The sequence below is a fragment of the Tamandua tetradactyla genome, chromosome 2 (assembly GCF_023851605.1).
Source record: "Tamandua tetradactyla isolate mTamTet1 chromosome 2, mTamTet1.pri, whole genome shotgun sequence".
NCBI classification, from domain to species: Eukaryota; Metazoa; Chordata; class Mammalia; order Pilosa; family Myrmecophagidae; genus Tamandua; species Tamandua tetradactyla.
Genome location: NC_135328.1, coordinates 40,501,334 through 40,518,840, shown reverse-complemented (window position 1 = coordinate 40,518,840; position 17,507 = coordinate 40,501,334). Strand labels below are relative to the sequence as shown.

Genomic DNA, 17,507 nt, shown 5'->3' with positions numbered 1-17,507 from the left:
GTCCTCTGATTTAATTATGTTTGCTGATTTATTACCTTGTTACTCTTCTCAAACAGAAATACTCCACCATGTGCTGAGACTGCTTTTTCCTTTCCCTGAGCTATGACTCCTCCCTTGCCCTCCCTCATTTCCATCCCAGAAGAAAACAGCATCTTTTCAAAGTTGGTGCTACACTTCGTCTTTCTCAGATATGGCAAATTCAGGGGGGATTTTGCAGCCTTTTGGGTGAAAGATCCTACCCAGAGATTCCTGTATCTAAAGAGATAGAGCAGAATCCAGGTGGAACTTCTTTAAAAAAAAAAAAGTTTTGTTTTTTGTTGTTGTTCTTTTTAACCTGTTACACAAACACAAACCCACCTTACCCCAAGGGCAAAAGAGCCAGGCAATTTCACTATCATTCACTGTCAGGTTATATGGAAAGACTCATTGGGTAGGATTTAGGATTTCTGGATCCTCACTTAGTTCTATCAAACTTGCCATGTGGTTTCAGGAAAATTATTTAACTTCTCTGTTTTCTCTTCTTAAAAAAGAAAAAAAAAAAATGTACCGTCCCCACAGATTATACAAAGCTACTCTTTGGTTCAGATGAGAGACTTTCACATGGCCAAGCCAGAATTCGTGACAGTCCTGCCTAAATCTGATACTCTGCCAGGCTTTTCCATTTCAGAAAATAGTCTTACTCACACTAAATCATGAGAGCCATCACTGATCCCTTTCTTTTTCTCCTAGAGAAATGCTGACCACAATAAAAAAAAAAAAGCTGTTTTGCACACAATAGCTAGAAAGATCATTAACAAATGTCACTCTGCTGTTCAGTAGTTTTAATGGTGTGTTGGTCAGGGTTCTCCAGGGAAACAAAATTAACAGGAAATACATATATGTAAATATTATGAAATTTATGGCAGGAATTGGGTCATGTGACTTTAGGGATAGGCAAGTCCAAATTCCACAGGGCAGACTGCAAGCTGGGAACTCCAATGAAGGATTCTGATGAATTCCTCAGGAGTAGCCGGCTGGCTGAAGAACAGATGGAAATTCTTTCTTCTGGCCGCTGAAATCATCACATCTTTTTAGCGTCAATTGATTGGTTGAGGCTTCTCTTATTGTTGAAGGCAATCTCCTCAGCTGATTGTAGCTACATCAGCCATTGATGCAATCAACTTACTGATGATTTAAATCCACAAAACATCCTCACAGGAACAATCAGGCCAGTGCTTGCTTGGCCTAATATCTGGACACTATAGCCTAGCCAAGCTGACACGTGAACTTAACCATCACAGATGGCTTGCTCATCAGTCTTAGAATAATATACCAAAACCCTGCTCACAACTGGATCTTAATCACAAAGTCCCAGGCTCTTTCACCAGTCTTAACCTCTAACCCCTCTCCTTCTCACTCACAGAGTTCCACTCACCATGGCCATCTTGCTGGTCATTCAATATAATAACCTTGTCTTTGCCACAGGGTTATGACATTTTCTCCTGCCTGGACTGTTCTTCCCCCATTTCATGCAGGTCTCTGATCAAATGTCACCTCCTCAGAGAAGTCTCCATCACTCTCTAACCCCTTGCCCTGCTTTATTTTTCTCCATAGCATTTTTACAACCTGAGATTCTATATCTTTGTTTATTGTCTCTTTCTTTAGAATAGAACCGTTAAGAAATTAGGTTCTCTGTCTTTTCATCACCATACTCCATAACACTTGGTCAGGTGCTCAGCAAATAGCAGACAATAGTAAATATTTGTTGAACGCACATGAAAAAATGCAGAAAACTTCTAAGCCGCACAGCTCAAGGAAAATTTATAAATTATCAAGTCTGCCTGCTCACCACAAAGAGGAGAGGATTTACACACAGGTTTGTAAATCTCCTGCAAACACATAAACTTTCCAGGAACTCACCTATTTGGTGAAGTGAGGAACTCTCTAGGGAAATGAAGGAAAGAAAAGAACTGAATTTTCATTTTACTGGGTAAGGTATGTTATTCCCATATTGCTCCAGATTTCTGAGGAAATGGTTCAGTTAGGAATTAGATTGCCAAGGTTTGTTGTGGGCAGGATGAGGAAACCCCTTATTGAGGAGAGGACAAGCTTTACCATGCTGTGTTCTGACGGGAAGGTCGACCTCGATGCACTTATCTTGACTTACTATCACTGTCTAAATGCAACTTTCACTTAGAAAGCTGTGAATTAGAAACATGTGTTTCATTCACTTCTATACACTTTTTGTGATTTAAAGGCATCTGCCCCTCTCCAGCAGCTTCCTCATCTTAATCCTTCGCCTGCTGGCTCCAGAAGTTTTCACTCCACGGTATTAATAATTTAACTTTACAGTGGTAGAAAGAATACAGGATTGAAGATTAGATTTGTGCTCAGTCTCTTCCTTCCTGTGTGATTTTTAAGCAAATTGCTTAATCTCTCTGAATCTTTTGTTTGTTTTGGTAATATGAAAGATAGGGGCAATGATTTTTACTTTGCCAGCTCTTCTCTGGATAAGGCATCTGAAGGAGATCAACACAAATTAGGTGATCCCACTGAGGCATGTCCTCTACCATGAATTTCACAGGAAACTGTGGGGCCTTTTACAAACTTTTCTGTGGGTAGACTTTACCAGACAGAAGTGAATGGATAAAATGACACTGGAACTTAAAAATATAATTCTTTCACAACTCCACAAGTATTCCTTCACATTAAAGGAAATGATGTATATTCAGAGATTTTGTAATTGTGAAATGTTGAACGACTGCAAAATATCTTGTTTCTTATTGGGTATTGAGAAGGGATTTTTAAAAATCGTGTAACAGAAGCAGATAGTGGCCCACTGAAAAACTGTATCATGTCTCAGTTTTGGGAACACCTGAAAACTCTATCCACACATATACTGAATATTCCCTCTAAATTGACAAGTATTTGCTCAGCATCTACTACTATGACCAGTTTCTGGACCCGAACCAGTTCTCAGACCTGAAGCCACTGATTGGAAGAGCACCGAGATTCCCAAGAAGATCCTGCAGGATCACAGCAAGGATATAAAGTAGTGGTTCCTCAGGCCTTCCCCAAAGGGACTTAGAGCCATGAATCTGTGTAACCATCCACTGGTTTAAGGGGTACAGCCTAACATTTCAACAGTTCAATTCAGGGTACAGGTTGACATCAATAGTCCCAAACCCTGAGCAAAATCATAGCACCCTTCTTGTGAGGTGGGATATACAGATGCCAGATAATCAAATGGAGACCTGATCTAGTTCTGGTTCACATGTGATGGTCATTTTCCCAGTCCCCAAATGTATACTTGAAATGAATACATCTGATATTTGTCAAAACTCTCCTCCTATTAATATTTTTGGCTTTGAAATAAGAATACCATAATGGGAAAGTCAAATGGGAGCTTGTAAAAATGTCCCCATTCCAACAAATGGGGACAAGAATTTAATTCTTGAATTAAATTTCTTGAATTAATTTCAAGAAAGGAAATTAAAAATAATATCTCATCCTGAGGATAATGGAGGTGATCAGTCCTACCCCTAAAGACCCAAAAGATGCAGGGATGATGGTCTCCAACATACCCCCATTTAATTCACCAGTCTGGTTTCTTCAAAATTCAGATGGGTCCAGATGGATGTCGGTGAGCTACCACAAACTCAAAAAAAGTAGTGGGCCCAATTGCAGCTAATGTACCAGACACGTGGTGTCTGCTTCAGCTAATTGACACAGTCTCAAGTATACAGTGTGTGGTCACTGATAAGAGAAATAAGTTTTGGTTTCTGTTAATTTCTAACTGGAAAGAGGATCAGATGCAGTTTGCATTCACATGGACTAAGCACCAGTACACATTTACAGTCTTGCCTCAAGGCTATATTAACTCCCCAATTCTCTGTTGCAACATAGCCTGAAAGGGCATAAACCACATGGCCACTTCCCAGGACAACATATTAGTCCACTATATTGATGACACCATGCTAATTGGAGCAGATGAACAAGAAAGAGAAAGTGCATTCAAGGACAGGGAAAGATACATATGCTCCAGAAGTTGCAAGTTAAATCCTACGAAGATTTGTGGGCTTGCCATATTAATGAAGATTTTTGGGTTCAGTGGTCTGTGGCATGCCAGAACATCTTTTCCAAAGTAATGAACATAGTATTACATCTTACACTTTATACCATCAGGAATGAAGCAGAATGCTTAGAAGACCTCTTTGGATTCTGGAGGCATCATATATTACACAGTTGGGAATTTTCCTAGTGGCATGGAAGGTGCCAGCTATGGGTGAATCACAGAGAAGGAAGGAGCTCTGTAGTAGGCCAGGCTGTAGCACAAGCATCCCTGCCACTTGCACAGATGACCCAGTGGAAACTGCAGCATAGCAGTTATCTGTGGTGATAAGAGACATTGTGTGTGGTTTATGGCAAATGCCCATAGAAGACTCAAAATTTAGCCCCCTAAGCTTCTGGAGTAAGGCCATGCCATCTGAAACACAAAATGAAGCATCTGCAAAGAATAAAAGCTCCTGATGTCCTACTGGGCCATAGCAAGAGACCAGGTGGCCAGAGCTGTCCATGATGAACTGGATTCTGTGAGACCCTCCAATTCAAGTGGTAGAGTGTCAGTCTCCTCATAAGATGGAAGTGGCACCTCCAGGATTAGGCACAAGCAAGATCAGAGGGCACAGGTAAACTGTACAAGCAGATGGCTCAGATGCTACGTCACACACCACTGTTGTACTGATGTCTTTCCCTCAGCTTACATTTACGCACCCCTGAGAGTTTATTATGTACTGATGGAGGAGGGAAAAGGCCAAGTTTATTTCTCAAGGTACTGGCTCTATACAAGGATACAAGTCTAAAATGGACTGCTGATGCACAATGTGCAGAACTTAAAAGGGTGAGTCTGGTCACCCAATTTGTGTGGAAAGAGGAGAAGTTAAGGTAAGATATACATTAATACATGACTGTATTGGCTGTGCAGAGACCTTGAAGGAGAAAAACTGGAAAATTTTGGACAATGAGATCTGCGGAAAAGGCCTGGATGGATGGGAAGAGCGAAAATCTCTGTATTGCCTATTAGTGCCCACCACAGAACATCCACCACAGAAGATGCATTAAATAATCAAGTAGATACTATGACTTGATGTCAGCAAACCACCATCATCAGAAACCTTCATGCTGGCACAAGGGGCATGTGGATAGAGGTGATATATGAGCTTCCATGCACCAAGGCTGGCCTAGATCCTTCCACTATTATGTATCTTAAATAACAGCACCCAAGAGCAATGCTGAGGAGCCATTATGGCATCAGCCCTTGGTGACACCAATTAGCCACTCAGTAGTAAATTTATTATACTGAAACTCTCCTAACTTGGAGGAGGCAGAGATGCATCCTGACTGTTTTCCACGCATATTCTGAGTACAAGTTTGCCTTTCCTGTCCACAGGGCCTTGGCCATCACCTCTGAGAGCTTACTCAGTATTTGGTACACCAGTGTCAGATCCCATTTAACACAGCTTTGGAACAAGGTACACATTTTACAGCAAATACAGTGGGTCTATGACCTTGGGATCTGCTGGTCTTATCACATACCACAACACCCAAAATTTGCCTTTCAAACAGAGAGGTAGATGGACTTTTGAAGCTATAGCTAAGATGCCTATTTGGAGAAGATAACTTGAAATAATGGGGTACATTCTCAGGATGTAGCATACTCCCTACAAAGGTGACATTTGGTGTTTTGTCCTCAGTCAGTACAATATATGAGTCTAGAAACCAAAGCACTTACTACCACTCCCAGTGACTCACTTGGGAAATATGTGCTTTCTATCTGAATAACTTAAGGCTATGTGGATCTTGAGGTCATATTTCCCAGAAGAGCAATCCTTTCACCATTAAACCTCTATTACTCAACTGGTTACTTCAGAAAAGTCATACAAGAGACCAGCAGGCAAGGAAAGGAATTGTTATACTGTCAGGGGCAATCGACTTTGGTCAAAAGGAGCAAGTAGGGCTGCTATTATACAACAGGGACACAGGCAACTCTCTGGAATGTCTCTTGGTACTCCCTACCCAACTTGATGGTAAATGGACAAATGTGGCATGGGCTCAGATCCCTCAGGGATGAGAATCTGGGCCATCCCAAAAGGCAATTCGCCTAGATCAGAAAAGGTATGAGTCAAGGCTGGGCTCACAGGTAAAAGGGGAGGGGCATAATGAGTAACATATGTGGTTTCAACACCAGCTGCAGTAGCAGAGCTGTAGGTACCCCCCAACGAACTTCCTCTTGTATGTTTCCCCAGGAAAAAAAAATCAACTCTATGAAGCAAGACATTCTGGTTGGCATAAGGGGTACACTACAGTGGATATTGTTCTGGGCTGCCCAGATGTACCCTTTAGGACCAAGGACTCATCCCCTCAGCTGCTGGAAGTGTTGGCTGAGTCCCTTTTGAATTATCACCCTAGGCTGAATGGAGCTGCATCGCCCAAAGTTTTACTTCCTTCCCAGGGTTTAGCCCACATATCCAAAGACTTGTCTGTGTGGGTGTACAAAGTTCTATCTCCCTTCCCACGACTTGTGATTATTCTAAGGGCCCCAGGGGATCAGCTAAAGCCCCTGTTACAAATGCAATGCAGGTCAACTTCTCCCCCTGCTCAATACTGCATTCCTCATTCCCTTCAGTTGTTTTCCCAGAAAATACATCCCAGAAAACTTCTTACATGTAAATATCTGTCTCAGAGTCTGGTTCCTTAGGAAGGTTCTCCATAGGAAATGATTAAGGCATGAGGTCTGAACATCTAGCAGGCATTAAGAAAGGCAAAAAGGGTGTAGGGGGAGGGCATTTAAGGAAGAGGAAGCAACATAAGCAGGGACACTGAAGTGTGGAACAGCATGGCATAGGCAGTTTACTGCCATGAAAATAACCTGCAAAGCAAGGTACGGGTAGACAAGAGCCCTGAGAGTGGGGAGGGGTCCAGATATTGGCAAGTATTGGGGACTTGATTCCATGGGCAATGGGGAGCCGCAGGGTGTTGATGATTCCATCCCCATTCTTTCTTCTTGAACACCAACTTAAACAAAAGCCCTTAAGAAGTCCACAGGGCAGTCCTTCAGTGTTAGTAGTTTAGACACATGCCACAACTCAGTGTGCCACACAAAACATGTCCAAGCTTCTCAGTCTGCTTACCAAGCTTTCAGACCTCAGCCTCTTTTAAGTGCACTTTAATTATCCATTTTAAAACAGAAAAGCACCAAAAAATAGAAACCAGAGGAGTAGGATGAAGCTCCAAAAGGAGCTGCCATCAGCGACGTGCAAATTCCAGGACCCCCAGGGCGCCCAGGTTGGGATACGTTTCCTGGTACAGAGCTTCTCTCACGTAAAAATGTGTCCAATTCTCCTGAAAAGCTTGTTCATCTAGATTTTGCACTCCCATTCCAAAAAGGTACATCCCGAGAATTTGCATTTCTTTCAAGTTCTCAGGACATGCTGAGGCTGCACATTCAGGAGCCATCCTTTGAGAATCACCGTCCTAGAAAAAGGGGTGCTCAAAAGCAGCCACTGTGAAATTAGGATATAACGACAATGGATAGTGTTGTATAGTTTAAAGTACTCATGAAATGTAAGAGACTGTATTCTAGTGGGTTCTAGCCCTTCTTCAATTCAAATATTCATCTTCTAGGACTTAAAAAGTAAGAAAATTAGGAGACCAGCCAAAAACAAAAACGAAAAAACTCCTGTAATTGGGCTGTAACTCCCCTTCTCTAACCCACCTTCTCAGGTCCCTTCTCTAAGGTCAGCTTGTCTGTATTTGGGCTTGCATTTCCCTGGAAACGGATTTCATATTCTTCTATGCACAGGCTTTCAGAAAGTTCTGTGCAAAATGAGAGAGAAAGCAATATTACTTTCTGCCTACTCTGTAACATGTGAGTCTGTGCTTTTGTAGGTTTAAGCATCCACAGTGTTTAGCACAATGTCTGGTTTGCAATATATCCACAAACAGTTTTCGTTGAATTTAGTTGAATTTACAAAAATTAAAGAAATCAAGATTTCAGGTCCATTTCTGCCACTGGGTCAAGGCATAATCTTGAATAAGTCACTCACTCTCCATCTCCATGCTTTAGTTTCTCACCTGTCAAAGGAGATTTCCTCAGGCCTGTCTGAGTTCAAGGTTATAGCTATAGTGTAGTAGACAGGTCAGTACATGAGGTTTAAGGGCTCATATGTCAATAACACCATGGAGAGGTTGCTTCCCTTCTTTGGCCTCAATTTTTCCATCTATATTATGGGTTGACTTCTAAGTACCCATGGCCTTGAATTTCTAGAAAATTTTCTGTTTTTTTAATTAGAGAAGTTGTAGGTTTATAGAATAATCGCACATAAAATACAGGATTCCTATATATCACCCTATTATTAACACCATGCATTGGTGTGGTACATTTGTTACAATTGATGAAAGCACATTTTCATAACTGTACTATTAACTACAGTCCATAGTTTAACTTAGGGTCACTGTTTGTGTTTTGGGCCTCTTTGGGGTTCAAGGCCAAGCCTCTAAGCAATGTCCAACATAACAGGAAAAGGAGAGAGCTTCCTTCTATCCTGTGGCAGCCATGTTTTAGTGGAGGTCTCTGGGACCTTGCTGGATGAAGCCTCCTACAACAGCTCATAGCATTTTTAATGACTATTAATATATCATGCAATCTTTAAAATAAGTAGCATCATATCATTCACAACTCAGATGGCATCTTTTAGCTGAGAATCTGCTGACGCATTGGCAAGACAAATGAAGGCAAACAGGGTCTCCCTTGAGTTCCTGGCTTAAATCTTCCCTGTATACATTTTCAAACTTTAAAGGGAAGTGGCATAAAGTAGTGAAGATGGCATCAGATTTGTCTTTAGAAGACCTGGCCTCAAGACCAGACTAGACTATGTGACTGTAAGCAAGTTACTGTGGGCCTCAGTCTCCTCATTTTTGAGTGCTTCTCTGTTCACTGCACAGGGCTTGTAGCAAAGATCACCCAAGATAATGGATGTGAAAATTTTTTGTAAACTGTTAAGCTCTCTACAAACACAAAGCATTGCCATTATGGTAATAAAAAGTAAATGGCACATGAATATTTCACAAGCATGTACTGGGACAGATTATTTGTAAAGTATTCCCATCTAATGGGGCTTTATAAGTACACAATCTCTCTCCTTATTACAAACTTCCTAATAATCTCTTTTCAAATCATCTTCAAACTCCCTTTGTTTCTCTTGTCATTTCTTCTTAAAATCTACTCTCTCACACAGCAATTTATCATAGAACTCTGGGTGGCATTTGGAGATACAAATGCACCTATTCTGCACAGAGACATGAACAGTATGCAGCTAGGGAACCTCGATTCTAAGCCAAGATATTACAAAATATTCACCATCACAGTGGGTACGTTGGAACTGTCCATATTAGCTATACTTAGTCTACATTCAGGTTTAATAATCCCAACCCTTTATGCAGCCTCAAATCCATTCACAGGTAGCATTAACCTGGAGAGGGAAGAAATGAAACAGGCTTGGATGCATTTTTTTTAACATTAAAAAAAAAAAGTATGAGAGTTTTACAAAGCCTTTTGGAGTCTCTCTTGGCTCAAAGGAAATCCTTTTGCCATTAACTGCTCCTGCAGAGAGAGCTCACTAGCTGCAAGATCATGATGAGGGTAAGCATTAATTAAATCTAACTGCAAGAGAATAATTATGTACACATATCCATCAGGGCAAGTTGTCACTATCCAGTAACAAAGTTGGATACAAACTCCATCAGCAGAACTGTCAGGCGGCTGTTAAAAGGATATAAATGTGTCCCAAAAGGATCATTTCATTTAGGGGGGGAAAAATTGGATTGCAAAGGATTAATGAGGCAAGGGGTTTGTGTTTTCAATTGGATGTAAAATGCAAATGGAGTCAGTTGTGATATCATCATTTAACCTTAATGTTGAGCTACATTTGGATTTCTAACACAGGGTGGGGACAATTAGACCTTGTACATCAAACTTAAATTTTCTAACATGAAATGAAATTAGAGGTTTGATTTTCTTAAGTTAAATTACACAAAAGTTTACAACAAAATTATAAAATCTAATTCACACAGATGGCATAGTCTTAATAATCTACAATAATATTGCCTAATAATTAGGCAAAAAAATGAATGCAAATCCCACCAGGATAATTAAGGGATTCAAGAAAGGGCCCTTTCTTTGGTTGGTAACTTCATTTCTGTTCATTTAAGTCTAAACTCTGAGGCCTGTGTACATGCAGAGGCCCCTAAAGGTGACGTGAATGCAAGTCTTGGAAGTAAGTGCTACAAACAGGCACTCTCACAGCATAAGAGAAAGGACAGCAGCCTTTGTCAACAGACATCTGAATTGTTCTACAGGCCCCACCTCTGCCTAAGTGTGTGATCCTGGGCAACTTACTTCATTTCTCTGAACATCAATTTCCTTTGCAAAAGGCGGGTTGTTCCAATACTTTAGGTGAAAGAACCTATTAGGTAAGTAGCACAAAATAGGGGGCCAACAGTTATTCTTGTTCCTTATCAGATATATGTCCAAAAGTAGGAAGCAGAATTAAAAACAAACAGCAGAAAGTCAATTAATGTAATACAATCACACTGATAAGTCAAAGCAGGAAAACCACATGATCATCTCAATTGACACAGAAAAGACCTATGACAAAATTCAACATCCTTTCTTGATGAAAACACTTCAAAGGATAGGAATAGAAGGGAACTTCCTCAACATGATAAAGGGAATATAGGAAAAAACCCACAGCTAATATCATCTTCTATGAGGAAAGACTGAAAGATTTCTCTCTAAGATCAGACCAAGACAAGAATGCCCACTGTCACCATTGTTATTCAACATTGTGCTGGAATGTCTAGCCAGAGCAACTGGACAAGAAAAAGAAACAAAGAAGCCTAAATTGGAAAGGAAGAAGCAAAACTCTCACTGCTTGCAGGTGTCATGATAGTATATGTTGAAAATTCAGAAAACTGTATAGTAAAGCTCCTAGAGCTAAAAAATTAGTACAACAAGGTGGCATGGTGCAAGATCAACACTCAAAAATCAGTAGTGTTCTACACAATAGGGATGAACAATCTGAGGAGGAAATCAGAAAAAGAAATTTCACTTACAATAGCCATCAAAATAGTCAAATATTTAGGAATAAATTTAACTAAGGACACAAAAGATTTATTCACAGAAAACTACAAGAAATTGCTAAAGGAAATAATGAAAGACCTAAATAAATGGAAGGGTATACCATATCTATGGCTTGGAAGAATAAATATAGTTAAGATGTCAATTCTACCCAAATTGATTAATAGATTCAATGCAGTACCAATTAAAATTTCAACAACTTACCTTGCAGAAATAGAAAAACCAATAACCAAATGTATTTGCAAGGGCAGGGCATGCTGAATAACTAAAAATATATGAAGAAAGAAAAATGAAGTGAAAGGTCTAACACTGCCTGGCTTTAAAGCATATTACAAAGCTACAATGGTCAAAATTGCATGGTACTGGCATAAAGACAGATACACTGAGCAATGGAATCAAATTGAGTGGTCAGAAATAGACCTTCTTATCTATGGAAAATTTACCTTTGATAAGGCAGTCAACCCAACCCAACTGGGACATAGCAGCCTCTTCAATAAATGGTGTTTGGAGAAATGGATATCCATATGCACAAAAATTAACTCAAAATGGATCAAAGACCTAAACATTAGAGCTAAGACCATAAAATTTTTAGAAGACAATCTAGGGAAATATCCTATAAATCTTGTGATAGGAGGTGGTAAATAGACCTTACACCCAAAGAATGAGCAATGAAAAAAGAAATAGACAAATGGGATCGCCTCAAAATTAAACACTTTTGTGCATCAAAGAACTTTGTCAGGAAAATAAATAGGCAGCGCACACAATGGCAGACAATATTTGGAAACCACATATCAGGTAAGGATTTAATATCCAGAAAATATAAAAAGATTCTATAGGTCAACAACAAAAAGACAAACAACCCAGTTAAAAAATGGGCAAAAGACATGAATAGACACTTTTAGAAGAGGAAACACACATGGCTAAAAGGCACATGAAAAGATGCTCAACTTCACTGGCTATTAGGGAAATTCAAATAAAAATCATAATGAAAGATCATCTCACTACCTACTAGAATGGTCATTACCAAAAAACCCAGAAAACCACAAGTGCTGGAAAGGATATGGAGAAAGAAGTACACTATCCACTGTTAGTGGGGATGTAAAATGGTGAGACTGCTCTGGAAGGCAGTTTGGTGGCTCCTCAGGAAACTAAGTATAGAATTGCCATATGATTTAGTAATCCCATCACTGGGTATATATTAAGAGGAACTGAATGTAAGAACACAAACGGACATTTGTACATCAATGTTTATAGCAGCATTATTTATGACTGCCAAGAGATGGAAACAGCCCAAATGTCAATCAATGGGCAAGTAGCTAAACAAGCAGTGGTATACACATATGACAGAATATCATGCAGCTGTAAGACGAATAAAGCATGAAGCATGTAACACCAACGAACCTTGAGGACATTGTGCTGAGTGAAATTAGCCAGAAACAAGAAGACAACTACTGTATGGTCTCACTGATATGAACTAACATTAATGAGTGAACTTTCAGAGTCAAAGTTAAGGACATGGGTTATTAGGAGATAGAGGGCAGAGTTTGGGCATTTAGTACTGAAGAAATACAGCATATGCAGCAGAACTGAATGGAGAAATTCAGAAATGGATAACAATACTATTTCATGGTAGCTCAACAATCTAAGTACACTTAATGAAGCTGAATTTGAGTATAATAGAGGGAGAAGGGCCCGGGACACGTATAAAGCCAGAAGAAAAGATAGAGGATAAAGATTGAGGTGGTATACAATTTAGGAATGCCTAGAGTGTACAATGATGGTGATTAACCATACAAATATAAGAATGTTTTTGCATGAGGAAGAACCAATGAATGTTAACATTGCAAGGTATTGAAAATGGATGGTATACAGGAAAAAATACAATCAATGTAAGCTGGAGTCTATAGTCAACAGTAACATTGTAATATGCTTCCACTGAAAGTAACAAAGGCATTATGCCAAAACTAAATGTCAACAAGCAGGGCATATGGGGGAGGAGTATGGATTCTTTGCAGAAGAAAAGGAAATGTCTTCATATAGATCGTGGTGGCAAAGGCATGATTATGTGCTTATATCAGAAACCACTGTGTTTTTTTGTTTTTTTGTTTTTGTTTTTTTTACTTAGGTTGGATTGCATGATGCGTAAATAAAACTGTTTAAAAATGAACAGAGAGAAACAAATGCTGGAGAAAACATGGGGAAAGAGATGTACCTACTCACTGTTGGTAGGGAAGCTGAGAGGTGCAGCCCTTCAGGGGGGCAGTGTGGTGGTTCCACAGGAGGCTGGGGTGGGGCTGTCATAAGATCCTGCAACCCCACTGCTAGGTATTTACTTGGAGGAGCTGAGAGTGGGGACACAAAGGGACATCTGCACACTGGTGTTTGTGACAGCAGTGCTGGGGGTCTGCAATGGATGGAGGTAGTCTAAGGGTTCAACAACTGAGGAATGGAAGAGGGAACTGGACTGTGTACACACAACAGAAAACTGAGCAGCTGCAAGCAGGAATGAAGTTGTGAGGCATGCAACTACTAGGTGAGTGAACCCTGAAGACAGTATGTTGAATGAAATGTCAGAAGCAGAAAGACAAATATTATCATGTCTCACTCATATGTAACAAATATAATATCCAAACTTAGAGAATTGAAGTTGAGAGTATGGGTTATCAGGTTGGGGCCTATTGTGAAGGGTCCTAGACTGTAAGTGCTTACAGCAGTCACATCTGTTCTGGGATTGTAACTGCTGTTTCTAAATTCTGAGATACTGAGCTATTTGTGTATAACCTGGTCATTCCCTGAAACTTCGGGTATGATGGGACACCTGAGATTCAGCATTAGAGCTCTAAAGCTATGAAAGTCAGCATTTCCACATATAGCAACTGTTAAAAAAGTTGAAAAAGCAATCTGATTTCCGATATGACTTCAACTAGATGACCTGGATAAGACTCAGGTAAATCAGAATACAGGGTAAAAGATGATATGGTCTATATTTTAAAACTTCAACTTCTGTGTGAGACCAAAGGAAGGGATGTTTTGGTGCAAAATTTATATTTTAAGTAGCACATTATCTAATTTAACTCTATTTGAACACCATATCACAGGGAATCTTAAATAAGTTGTAAAATATCTTTGTTTTGTACAGGTTACTGTGATACCCTGATACATCCCAGAGTAATTCGGGCAGTGAATAAAGAAGTATTTGCAAAGTCCCCTTACGGCACTAGGGAGAAAGGAGTAAAGATTCAACTTTCTCATCTGGGGAATTTCTGGTATTCTTGCTAGCAGTGGGGACAATCAGATAAATAGGCTGAGCCCTTGATCTTGGGGTTCACCCCTATGAAGCTTATTCCTGTAAAGGAGAAGCTAAGCCTACTTATAATTATACTTAAAAGTCATTCCTGGAGAACCTGTTTTGTCACTCAGATGTGGTCACACTCTCTAAGCCAATTTGGCCAGTGAACCCACTGCCCTCCCCGGCTACGTGGGACATGACCCCCAGGGGTGTAAATCTTTCTGGTAACGTGGGACAGGACTTCCCAGATAAGCTGCAACCCGGTATTAAGGGACTGAGAAAGTCTTCTTGACCAAAAGGGTGAAGAGGGGAATGAGATAAAGTTTCAGTGGCTGAGAGATTTGAAAGAGTCACAAGATCAACCTGGAGGTTATTCTTATGCATTACATAGATATCCCTTTTAAGTTTGTGGTGTACTGGAATGGCTATAGTGAAGTACCTGAAACTCTTGAACTGCATTTCAGTAGACTTGATTCTTGAAGACAACTGTATAACTACATAGCTTTTATAATGTGACTGTGTGATTGTGAAAACGTTGTGGCTGATGATCCCTTTATCCAGGGTATGGAAAAATGAGTTAAAAAAAAAGTCAAAAAATAAATAATGGGGGGTGGTGAATAAGGGGTATAAAAGAAATTGGGTGGATTGATATACTAGGAGTCAGTAGAGGGAGAGGTAAAGGGTATGGAATATATGAGTTTTTCCTCTTTTCTTTTTATTTCTTTTTCTGGAAAGAAAAATATTCTAAAAATGATCATGGTGATGAATACAAAACAATGTGATTGTATTATGAGTCACTGATAGTATACTTTGGATAAACTGCATGTGTGCAAAGATATCTCAATAAAAATATTTTAAAAACAAACAAACAAAACAAATAGCAACACTAGCCTCTGACTTTGGCCCCCACAGGGCACCTGCCTGCCTGGACAGGCAGGGCTACAAGCCTACCATCACCGAGTGCATCTACTGGCTCATCCTCTACAAGCTCCTCTTGCAGAATCCCAAAGCGGGGGGAGAGCTCCACCACCACCCTCTGCACTTGGGGCTCTCAGGCCTGCCCCAACTACTGCGAGCTCAGTGCCAGGAAGTGGGAGGTGCAGGAAACGGGCTGCGGGCAGGGCACCCACCGCTCAGCCATCTTGGGGTCCCTATGTGCAAAGGCGATTGCTGTGACCAGCACGCCAGAGTGAGCCCAGCAGCTGCGAGCACTTCTCAGAGCTGCTAACCTGGCAGCTGCCTGGAGGCACCTGCAGGGGTCTATAGGGGAGCTCTAGGCCTGTACTGAGGGCCTCACCACCTGAAACCTGTCCCATGCAGGGCCGTCCCTCTGTCTATGGACCAAGATCAGCTCTTCTGGATCCCACCTCCCTCCTCCTGGGGGCACAAACCGAGGTGAGGGCACACTGAAACAATAGATATAGACTCCCTCCATGATTCCTCCCCTCCCCCAACAAAACAAAAAAAAAGAAATGCTGGGCAGTTGGTACAGTATCAGTTGGTTCCTGGCTTTCCAAAGGAGGGCAACAGCACTGCAGTAATTGGGGTCTTCAGGATCCCAGACCAGACCTCACATGCTATGTGTCTCTGTCGTGGGTCCTGATCACTGTTCCCAAACCCTGGGGCATGGTGGGGACTGGGCACCTCAGCCATGGTGTGAGTGGCTTGATGGCCTCGGTGAGCCCAGATGGATCCCTGGCCCTGCCCCAGCTTTAGCTCTGTTGGCTCTGCCCCCAAGCCAAGGGCGTGAGGATAAAAGGGACCTTTCCTGTAACTGTGCTGCCAGGAGATGGTGGGGTCTGAGCTGATGCATTTCTTCCAGGAGCTCTTTAAGGCTGCCTCTGTCCTGGTAGAGTTCCAGGAGAACCACTTGAGTGAGGTGCAGAATTGGGTGTCTAAGCAGAAGACAGAGCAAGAGCTGAGTTCCATCAAGGAGAACAAGGTGGCCATCGTCAGAAAGATCCACATCCCAGTAGAGTTCAAGGAAGAACTGGCTTCCCATAACATGGTGCTGAAGCATAAATTGGACTTGTTTGCCAATGTGGTCCATGTAAAGTCAGTTCCTGGATACATGACTCTACACAACAAAGTCTAGTCCTGGTGATCATGAGAGAGAAGACAGAAGGGGAATACAACTCTCTGGAACACAAAAGAGTGTGAAGGGAGTGACTGAGTGCTTGAAGATTATAGCTCAAACCAAGTCTCAGCAGCTTGCAAAATTTGTCTTTGATTATGCCACGAAGAAGGGATAGGGCAAGATCACGCTGTGCACAAGACCAGCATCATGAAACTTAGGGGTGAGTTGGTTCTGCAGTGCTGTGTGCAGGCTTGCGAACTGTACCCCCAAATCAAATCTGAGACAATAATCACAGCCAGCTGCCTCATGCAGCTGGTACAGGGACCTTACCAGTTTGAAGTGTTCATGACCAGTACCCATTTGCCCCAGTAATGGGCAGGAGTATAGCCAACTCCATGCCCATGCTGCCAAAATCTCACCTTACCCATGTAAAGTTTTCAATTAAGCATGTGCATAAAAATTACATCACACAATTATTATTTTGCAAAAGCAAAACAATAAAGTTGCTATTAACAAAACATAACATAAAAAAGGTATAATTCCATCTTTGCTGAATAGAAAGCAAAGCAAAGGGGTAGGAAGTTTGGTTGGATTCATTGTAGGCTAGTGGACAACTAGCACAGTCAACAACAGTATCACTTCCTCCAATGCACTTATAACAATTTGTAATCCTCGTACATGTACACTTGATTGTCCATTTCCCTTTCTATATCCCCACAGGCATGGGGACCTCATGTGTCTGATTTGCCATTTCAGTCTCAGGTCCGAGCATGGTACCTCACTCTTGGTAGAAACTCAGTTGAAAGACTGAATGACAGTCAATCGGAGACCCTGGGCAGGGGCATCAGTTTCGACAGAAGCAGCAGGAAGATCTGGAATCTGGGAAATGGATTAGTATCAGCAGCACCAATGAACACTTTGGAAGATTCTCATAGTATGGCAGGGTTGTCTGCTCTGACTGAGGT

The 17,507-nt window shown here is 41.1% G+C and overlaps 1 protein-coding gene and 1 pseudogene across 2 annotated transcripts in view; one reads left to right on the top strand and one right to left on the bottom strand.

The window, feature by feature from the left end:
- Positions 1–16,914, top strand: part of LOC143667329 (isocitrate dehydrogenase [NAD] subunit beta, mitochondrial-like) — a 39,973-nt pseudogene extending 23,059 nt beyond the window's left edge.
- The window catches only part of ASTN2 (astrotactin 2), a 903,825-nt gene that overhangs the window by 637,424 nt on the left and 248,894 nt on the right, over positions 1–17,507 (bottom strand). The window lies entirely within an intron of this gene.